The sequence below is a fragment of the Oncorhynchus nerka genome, linkage group LG12, assembly GCF_034236695.1.
Source record: "Oncorhynchus nerka isolate Pitt River linkage group LG12, Oner_Uvic_2.0, whole genome shotgun sequence".
In the NCBI taxonomy this organism is placed as follows: Eukaryota; Metazoa; Chordata; class Actinopteri; order Salmoniformes; family Salmonidae; genus Oncorhynchus; species Oncorhynchus nerka.
Window position 1 is genome coordinate 9,545,551 of NC_088407.1, and position 10,483 is coordinate 9,556,033.

Consider the following 10,483-nt stretch of genomic DNA (forward strand, 5'->3'; position numbering starts at 1 on the left):
TGTGTGGTATGTGGTTGGTTAGGTGTGTGGTTATGTGTTGGTTAGTGTGGTTTAGGTGTGTGGTATGTGGTTGGTTAGGTGGTTGTGTGTGTGGTTGGTTAGGTGTGTGGTGTGGGGTTATGTGGTTGGTTAGGTGTGTGGTATGTGGTTGGTTAGGTGTGTGGTATGTGGTTGGTTAGGTGTGTGGTATGTGGTTGGTTAGGTGTGTGGTATGTGGTTGGTTAGGTGTGTGGTATGTGGTTGGTTAGGTGTGTGGTATGTGGTTGGTTAGGTGTGTGGTATGTGGTTGGTTAGGTGTGGTGTGGTTGGTTAGGTGTGTGGTATGTGGTTGGTTAGGTGTGTGGTATGTGGTTAGTTGGTTAGGTGTGGTATGTGGTTGGTTGGTTAGGTGTGTGGTATGTGGTTGGTTAGGTGTGTGGTATGTGGTTGGTTAGGTGGTGGTGTTGGTTGTGTTAGGTGTGTGGTATGTGGTTGGTTAGGTGTGTGGTGTGTGGTTGGTTAGGTGTGTGGTATGTGGTTGGTTGGTGTGGTGTGTGGTATGTTGGTTGGTTAGGTGTGTGGTGTGTGGTTGGTTAGGTGTGTGGTATGTGGTTGGTTAGGTGTGTGGTATGTGGTTGGTTAGGTGTGTGGTATGTGGTTGGTTAGGTGTGTGGTATGTGGTTGGTTAGGTGTGTGGTATGTGGTTGGTTAGGTGTGTGGTATGTGGTTGGTTAGGTGTGTTGGTTATGTGGTTGGTTAGGTGTGGTTGGTTAGGTGTGTGGTTGGTTAGGGTGTGTGGTATGTGGTTGGTTAGGTGTGTGGTATGTGGTTGGTTAGGTGTGTGGTATGTGGTTGGTTAGGTGTGTGGTTGGTTAGGTGTGTGGTTGGTTGGTGTTAGTATGTGGTTGGTTATTAGGTGTGTGTGTGGTTGGTTAGTATGTGTTGGTTATGTGGTTGGTTAGGTGTGTGGTATGTGGTTAGGTGTTGGTGTGGTGTGTGGTATGTGGTTGGTTAGGTGTGTGGTATGTGGTTGGTTAGGTGTGTGGTATGTGGTTGGTTAGGTGTGTGGTATGTGGTTGGTTAGGTGTGTGGTATGTGGTTGGTTAGGTGTGTGGTATGTGGTTGGTTAGGTGTGTGGTATGTGGTTGGTTAGGTGTGTGGTGTGTGTATGTGGTTGGTTAGGTGTGTGGTATGTGGTTGGTTAGGTGTGTGGTATGTGGTTGGTTAGGTGTGTGTGGTTGGGTTGGTGTGGTTGTGGTTGGTTAGGTGTGTGGTATGTGGTTGGTGTGTGGTTGGTTAGGGTGTGGTATGTGGTTGGTTAGGTGTGTGGTATGTGGTTGGTTAGGTGTGTGGTGTGGTTGGTTAGGTGTGTGGTATGTGGTTGGTTGGTTGTGTGGTATGTGGTTGGTTAGGTGTGTGGTATGTGGTTGGTTAGGTGTGTGGGTGTGTGGTATGTGGTTGGTTAGGTGTGTGGGTTGTGTGGTATGTGGTTGGTTAGGTGTGTGGTGTGGTTGGGTTGGTTGGTTAGGTGTGTGGTATTTGGTTGGTTAGGTGTGTGGGTGGTGTGGTTGGTTAGGTGTGTGGTTGGTTAGGTGTGTGGTATGTGGTTGGTTAGGTGTGTGGTATGTGGTTGGTTAGGTGTGGTTTGTGGTTGTGTGGTTGGTTAGGTGTGTGGTATGTGGTTGGTTAGGTGTGTGGTATGTGGTTGGTTAGGTGTGTGGTATGTGGTTGGTTAGGTGTGTGGTATGTGGTTGGTTAGGTGTGTGGTATGTGGTTGGTTAGGTGTGTGGTATGTGGTTGGTTAGGTGTGTGGTGGTATGTGGTGTGGTATGTGGTTGGTTAGGTGTGTGGTATGTGGTTAGGTGTGTGGTATGTGGTTGGTTAGGGTGTGTGGTTGGTTAGGTGTGTGGTATGTGGTTGGTTAGGTGTGTGGTATGTGGTTGGTTAGGTGTGTGGTATGTGGTTGGTTAGGTGTGTGGTATGTGGTTGGTTAGGTGTGTGGTGTATGTGGTTGGTTAGGTGTGTTGGTATGGGGTTAGGTGTGTGGTTGGTGTTGTGGTATGTGGTTGGTTAGGTGTGTTAGGGTGTGTGGTTGGTTGGTGTGTGGTTGGTTAGGTGTGTGGTATGGTTGGTTGGTTAGTGTGGTTGGTTAGGTGTGTGGTGTGGTTGGTTAGGTGGTGTATGTGGTTGGTTAGGTGTGTGGTATGTGGTTGGTTAGGTGTGTGGTATGTGTTGGTTGGTTAGGTGTTGTTGGTGTGTGGTTGGTTAGGTGTGTGGTATGTGGTTGGTTAGGTGTGTGGTATGTGGTTGGTTAGGTGTGTGGTGTGGTTGGTTAGGTGTGTGGTATGTGGTTGGTTAGGTGTGTGGTATGTGGTTGGTTAGGTGTGTGGTATGTGGTTGGTTAGGTGTGTGGTATGTGGTTGGTTAGGTGTGGTGTGTTGGTTAGGTGTGTGTATGTGGTTGGTTAGGTGTGTGGTATGTGGTTGGTTAGGTGGTGGTGTGGTTGGTTAGGTGTGGGTATGTGGTTGGTTGTGTGGTATGTTGGTTGTATGTGGTTGGTTAGGTGTGTGGTGTGTGGTTGGTTAGGTGTGTGGTATGTGGTTGGTTAGGTGTGTGGTATGTGGTTGGTTAGGTGTGTGGTATGTGGTTGGTTAGGTGTGTGTGTGGTTGGTTGGTGTGTGGTTGGTTAGGTGTGTGGTATGTGGTTGGTTAGGTGTGTGGTTGGTTAGGTGTGTGGTATGTGGTTGGTTAGGTGTGTGGTTGTGGTGTGGTGGTGGTTGGTTATGTGGTTGGTTAGGTGTGTGGTGTGTGGTTGGTTAGGTGTGTGGTATGTGGTTGGTTAGGTGTGTGGTGTGTGGTTGGTTAGGTGTGTGGTATGTGGTTGGTTAGGTGTGTGGTATGTGGTTGGTTGGTGTGTGGTATGTGGTTGGTTAGGTGTGTGGTATGTGGTTGGTTAGGTGTGTGGTATGTGGTTGGTTAGGGTGTGTTGTTAGGTGTGTGGTGGTTGGTTAGGTGTGTGGTGTGTGGTTGGTTAGGTGTGTGGTATTTGGTTGGTTAGGTGTGTGGGTGTGTTGGTTATGTGGTTGGTTAGGTGTGTGGTATGTGGTTGGTTAGGTGTGTTGGTTAGGTGTGTGGTTTTGTTGGTTAGGTGTGTGGTATGTGGTTGGTTAGATGTGTGGTATGTGGTTGATTAGGTGTGTGGTATGTGGTTGGTTAGGTGTGTGGTATGTGGTTGGTTAGGTGTTTGGTATGTGGTTGGTTAGGTGTGTGGTATGTGGTTGGTTAGGTGTGTGGTATGTGGTTGGTTAGGTGTGTGGTATGTGGTTGGTTAGGTGTGTGGTATGTGGTTGGTTAGGTGTGTGGTATGTGGTTGGTTGGTTGGTTGGTTAGGTGTGTGGTATGTGGTTGGTTAGGTGTGTGGTGGTTGTGGTTGGTTAGGTGTTAGGTGTGTGGTATGTGGTTGGTTAGGTGTGTGGTGTGTGGTTGGTTAGGTGTGTGGTATTTGGTTGGTTAGGTGTGTGGTGTGTGGTTGGTTAGGTGTGTGGTTGGTTAGGTGTGTGGTATGTGGTTGGTTAGGTGTGTGGTATGTGGTTGGTTAGGTGTGTGGTGTGTGGTTGGTTAGGTGTGTGGTATGTGGTTGGTTAGGTGTGTGGTATGTGGTTGGTTAGGTGTGTGGTATGTGGTTGGTTAGGTGTGTGGTATGTGGTTGGTTAGGTGTTTGGTATGTGGTTGGTTAGGTGTGTGGTGTGTGGTTGGTTAGGTGTGTGGTATGTGGTTGGTTAGGTGTGTGGTGTGTGGTTGGTTAGGTGTGTGGTGTGTGGTTGGTTAGGTGTGTGGTGTGTGGTTGGTTAGGTGTGTGGTATGTGGTTGGTTAGGTGTGTGGTATGTGGTTGGTTAGGTGTGTGTGTGGTTGGTTAGGTGTGGTATTGGTTGGGTGTGTGGTATGTGGTTGGTTAGGTGTGTGGTATGTGGTTGGTTAGGTGTGTGGTGTGTGGTTGGTTAGGTGTGTGGTATGTGGTTGGTTAGGTGTGTGGTATGTGGTTGGTTAGGTGTGTGGTATGTGGTTGGTTAGGTGTGTGGTATGTGGTTGGTTAGGTGTGTGGTATGTGGTTGGTTAGGTGTGTGGTATGTGGTTGGTTAGGTGTGTGGTATGTGGTTGGTTAGGTGTGTGGTGTGTGGTTGGTTAGGTGTGTGGTATGTGTATGGTTTAGTGTGTGGTATGTGGTTGGTTAGGTGTGTGGTATGTGGTTGGTTAGGTGTGTGGTTGGTTAGGTGTGTGGTATGTGGTTGGTTAGGTGTGTGGTGTGTGGTTGGTTAGGTGTGTGGTATGTGGTTGGTTAGGTGTGTGGTATGTGGTTGGTTAGGTGTGTGGTATGTGGTTGGTTAGGTGTGTGGTATGTGGTTGGTTAGGTGTGTGGTGTGTGGTTGGTTAGGTGTGCGGTATGTGGTTGGTTAGGTGTGTGGTATGTGGTTGGTTAGGTGTGTGGTTGGTTAGGTGTGTGGTATGTGGTTGGTTAGGTGTGTGGTGTGTGGTTGGTTAGGTGTGTGGTTGGTTAGGTGTGTGGTATGTGGTTGGTTAGGTGTGTGGTGTGTGGTTGTTTGTGTGTCTCTCTGAAATTAAACTTGCCACGAAGCACTGGAAAGAACTCAATGACATTGTGTTTCAACAGGGAGTTCAATAGGTTTTCCTAACGCAGACAAATACACAGTTGTCCAACTTTCTCTTTCTCTTTCTCTCTCTCTCTCTCTCTCTCTCTCTCTCTCTGTCTCTCTCTCTCTCTCTGTCTCTCTCTCTCTCTCTCTGTCTCTCTCTCGCTTACTCTCTCTCTCTTCCCCATCTCTCCCTCTCTATCTGCTTCTCTCTCTCTCGCCCAACCTGATCACAAGTACAATACTTTTTAAAAGGTCATGATGAGGGTATATGATATTGCTTGACGCTCACAAAAAAAAAAAAAATCCCAGCACTGGCTGTGAACCTGATGCTCAGAGCCAGCACGCAATACTCTAGCAAGCCGTGAGATTACTTGATAAAACTTGGTATGAGGTCGGTTGGTTTGCAGAGCCTTCCCCAAACCATAGCCCTAACTTTAAACACTTGCAATTAATGCCTAAACTGTTAACCTTTTTAATGCTTCAAAAATAGACATTCATCCATAATACGTCGAATTTAAAAGGATGATGAAATTGTGTTGCCCCCCCACCTCTCTCTCTCTCTCTCTCTCTCTCTCTCTGTCTCTCTCTCTCTCTCTCTCTGTCTCTCACTCTGTCTCACTCTCTGTCTCTCTCTCTGTCTCTCTCTCCCCCTCTCTCCCCCTCTCTCCCCCTCTCTCCGTCTCTCTCCCCCCTCTCTCCCCATCTCTCTCTGTCTCTCTCCCGCCCTCTCTCTGTCTCTCTCCCGCCCTCTCTCCCCCTCTCTCCCCCCTCTCTCCCCCTCTTTCCCCCTCTCTATCTCTCCCCCCTCTCTCTGTCTCTCTCCCCCCCTCTCTCTGTCTCTCTCTCTCTCTCCCCCTCTCTCCCCCTCTCTCTGTCTCTCTCTCCCCCTCTCTCTGTCTCTCTCCCCCCCTCTCTCCCCCTCTCTCGGTCTCTCTCTCGGTCTCTCTCTCTGCCCCTCTCTCCCCCTCTCTCTCTGTCTCTCTCTCGGTCTCTCTCTGTCTCTCTCTCTGTCTCTCTCTCTCTCTCCCCCTCTCTCCCCCTATCTCTGTCTCTCTCTCTCTCCCCCTCTCTCTGTCTCTCTCCCCCTCTCTCCCCCTCTCTCGGTCTCTCTCTCGGTCTCTCTCTCTGTCTCTCTCTGCCCCTCTCTCCCCTCTCTCTCTGTCTCTCTCTCGGTCTCTCTCTATCTCTCTCTCTGTCTCTCTCTCTCTCCCCCTCTCTCCCCCTCTCTCTGTCTCTCTCTCTCTCCCCCCTCTCTCTGTCTCTCTCCCCCCTGTCTCCCCTCTCTCGCTCTCTCTCGGTCTCTCTCTCTGCCCCTCTCTCTCTGTCTCTCTCTCGGTCTCTCTCTGTCTCTCTCTCGGTCTCTCTCTCGGTCTCTCTGTCTCTCTCTCTGTCTCTCTGTCTCTCTCTGTCTTCCCCTCTCTTTCTCTCCTTTTCTTTCTATTTCTCCATCGCTCTCCCCCTTTCTTTTTCTCCCACTTTCTTTTTCTCTCTCTCTCTCTAAATCTATTTTACAGTAAAGAGAAAAATATATTAGCACACCAAACTTTACAGTGGGAATTATGCATTCGGGCAGGTAGCATTTTCCTGGCATATGCCAAACCCAGATTTGTCCTTCGTAATGCCAGATGGTGAAGCGTGATTCATCACTCCAGAAAACGCGTTTCCACTGCTTTCAATGAAGTCCAATGTTGTAGGAATCATAAGAGTTGTCTGTTGATAAAAAACGTACCAAGATTCAGACTGGGACGACGGGTCACTCCACTCCTCTGAACCTCAGAACTCTGAGATGTACATGTATATATACAAGGACAAACCAATTGATCAAATATAATATATGGTTTCAATGTAGGCAGTAGACAATATAGGTACGCATACAGTATCTGAAGTCAGTATTATACTCTGATGTCGTAATGTGGTAATATTGTTTAAAAGTTTCACCAGCAAGTAAAACATTTGACACAAAAAGTGTGTGTTCAACATTTTCCCACGTGTAACCTGTGTGTGTGTGTGTTTCCTCTGGTTCCTAACCTCTACCACAGTGCCCTTACGGTCACCCTTCTCGCCTGTTTATTGTGTAAGGGAAGATCCACCTGTCCCCCCCCCGTTCCCCTCTCCTCTATCCCCAACTGGAGCACCTCTCCTGGGACATGGTTTACTGGGTTTACCTCTTACCCCACCCCCGATGTCCCAATGGGAGTTCTTGCCTGTAGACACTAGAGTTCTGTCAGAGATTAAGAGTACAGGACACACACAGAAGAGAGATGGGAGAGTGACATCACAAGAGAGATGGGAGAGTGACATCACTCTCTCCCTCCCTCTTTTTTTCTCATTCACTCTTGTCTATCTCTTGAGGCACAGAGGAAGCTATTTTTCTCATTCACTCTTGTCTATCTCTTTAGGCACCGTGGAAGCTCCTTCAGTGATGAGGAGATGAGGGAGTTTCATTTACCCAAACCAGGACAAAGAGAATGAAAGAATGTATAGATCAGACATAACCCACTCTATTCAATTAATAAAAACTGGAGCATTTCACATCTGGTTAGAAATGACCTACACAGAGAATGCACATACTTTAACGAGGACAGCTTCTCCATCCTGGAGGGGAAGATAAATCATTTCCAGGCCCAGGGACATGTACTAGTCTGTGGCGACCTAAATGCCAGAACTGGACAAGAACCTGACACCCTCAGCTCACAGGGGGACAAACACCTACCTGGAGGTGACAGCATCCCCTCCCCCATATACCCCCCTAGACACAACTACGACAACATAACCAACAAAAACAGGTCACAACTCTTGCAGCTCTGTTACATACTGGGTATGTACATAGTCAATGGTAGGGTTCGAGGGGTCTCCTGCGATAGGTACTCCTGCAGCCCTGTTGCATGCTGGGTATGTACATAGTCAATGGTAGGGTTCGAGGGGTCTCCTGCGATAGGTACTCCTGCAGCCCTGTTGCATGCTGGGTATGTACATAGTCAATGGTAGGCTTCGAGGGGACTCCTACGGTAGGTACACCTATAACCCTGTTGCATGCTGGGTATGTACATAGTCAATGGTAGGCTTCGAGGGGTCTCCTGCGATAGGTACTCCTATAACCCTGTTGCATGCTGGGTATGTACATAGTCAATGGTAGGCTTCGAGGGGTCTCCTGCGATAGGTACACCTATAACCCTGTTGCATGCTGGGTATGTACATAGTCAATGGTAGGCTTCGAGGGGTCTCCTGCGATAGGTACTCCTATAACCCTGTTGCATGCTGGGTATGTACATAGTCAATGGTAGGCTTCGAGGGGTCTCCTGCGATAGGTACTCCTATAACCCTGTTGCATGCTGGGTATGTACATAGTCAATGATAGGCTTCAAGGGGTCTCCTATGATAGGTACTCCTATAACCCTGTTGCATGCTGGGTATGTAGATAGTCAATGGTAGGCTTCGAGGGGACTCCTATGGTAGGTACTCCTGCAGCCCTGTTGCATGCTGGGTATGTACACAGTCAATGGTAGGCTTCGAGGGTACTCCTATGGTAGGTACACCTATAACCCTGTTGCATGCTGGGTATGTACATAGTCAATGATAGGCTTCAAGGGGTCTCCTATGATAGGTACTCCTATAACCCTGTTGCATGCTGGGTATGTACATAGTCAATGGTAGGCTTCGAGGGGACTCCTATGGTAGGTACTCCTGCAGCCCTGTTGCATGCTGGGTATGTACACAGTCAATGGTAGGCTTAGAGGGGACGCCTATGGTAGGTACTCCTGCAGCCCTGTTGCATGCTGGGTATGTACACAGTCAATGGTAGGCTTCGAGGGGACTCCTATGGTAGGTACACCTATAGCTCGTCTCTTGGCGGCAGATGGTCGACCATGAGGCTCGACGCGGCTCTGGTTCTACGTCTCTGACTTTGTTCTGTTATTCGAACGGTCGACTCTTTAAAACACGTATAGACGTTTGGAAGTATTAAACATTGACGAGACTCCTATGGAGTCGTTAATCCACAACATCGTTCTTTACCTGCTGAATCACTGACTAACAACATACCTGTCACGTCCTGACTTTAGTTCCTTCTTTATGTCTCTGTTTTAGTCTGGTCAGGGCGTGAGTTGGGGTGGGCATTCTATGTTTTTGTTCTATATTTTGTATTTCTGTGTTTGGCCTGGTATGGTTCCCAAATCAGAGGCAGCTGTCAATCGTTGTCTCTGATTGAGAACCATACTTAGGCAGCCTGTGTTCCCACTATGATTTGTGGGTAGTTGTTTTCTGTGTCTGTGTTTTACCATACAGAACTGTTTCGGTTTTAAATTATTTCTCTTGTTTTTTTTGGTGTTCTGTGTTCAGTGTAATAAATACATTATGGACACTTACCACGCTACGCATTCGTCCGATACATTGTTCCGATACATTGTTCCGATACATTGTTCCGATACATTGGTCCGATACATTGGTCCGATACATTGTTCCGATACATTGTTCCGATACATTGTTCCGATACATTGTTCCGATACATTGGTCCGATACATTGGTCCGATACATTGGTCCGATACATTGGTCCGATACATTGTTCCGATACATTGGTCCGATACATTCGTCCGATACATTGTTCCGATACATTGTTCCGATACATTGTTCCGATACATTGGTCCGATACATTGGTCCGATACATTGTTCCGATACATTGGTCCGATACATTGGTCCGATACATTGTTCCGATACATTGTTCCGATACATTGTTCTGATATTTCATACTCCTCGTCAGAGGAAGAAGAAAATCATTACAATACATTTCTACTGTATTATTGGGTTAGGGTTAGGGTTAGGGTTTCTACTGTATGTTTGTTTTATTCCATGTGTAACTCTGTGTTGTTGTTTGTGTCGAACTGCTTTGCTTTATCTTGGCCAGGTCGCAATTGTAAATGAGAATTTGTTCTCAACTTGCCTACCTGGTTAAATAAAGGTGTTCTCAACTTGCCTACCTGGTTAAATAAAGGTGAAATATATATATATATTTTTTAAATGGTCAGTCACAACCTTCAGGTGGGATCTGGACATGGAAAGCGAGCCGGCTTCCTCTCCAGGTTCAGGAGATGGCTACCGCCCCTCTCTGCCTGCGTTGCTACCGTCAAACGTCCCATCGCTCAGGGATGAACTGCTGCTTTTGATCTGAACTAACACAGATTATGATTGGCTGGACCAATCAGCTCCTCCGTCTGCCTGACTGAGACGTGGCTGGACCAATCAGCTCCTCCGTCTGCCTGACTGAGACGTGGCTGGACCAATCAGCTCCCCTGTCTGCATGAATGAGATGTGGCTGGACCAATCAGCTCCTCTGTCTGCATGAATGAGATGTGGCTGGACGAATCTGCTCCTCTGTCTGCATGAATGAGATGTGGCTGGACCAATCTGCTCCTCTGTCTGCATGAATGAGATGTGGCTGGACCAATCTGCTCCTCTGTCTGCATGAATGAGATGTGGCTGGACCAATCTGCTCTTCTGTCTTTATGAATGAGATGTGGCTGGACCAATCAGCTCCTCTGTCTGCATGAATGAGATGTGGCTGGACCAATCAGCTCCTCTGTCTGCATGAATGAGATGTGGCTGGGCCAATCAGCTCCACGGTCCTCCGTCCCGCGAGTTACATAACTACGAACAACTGGTGGCCCCACAAAAGAATATACAATTCTGGATCACTGCTACAGTTCAATCTCATCTGGTTACCATGCATTCTCTTTAGCTTTGCTGGTAAAATCTGACCACTTAATGCTGCTCCTCATTCCAACATATTAACAAAAACTAAAAACTATTCAATTAAGTCCAAAAAACGGATCAAATATGGTCCACAGATGCTGTTGAA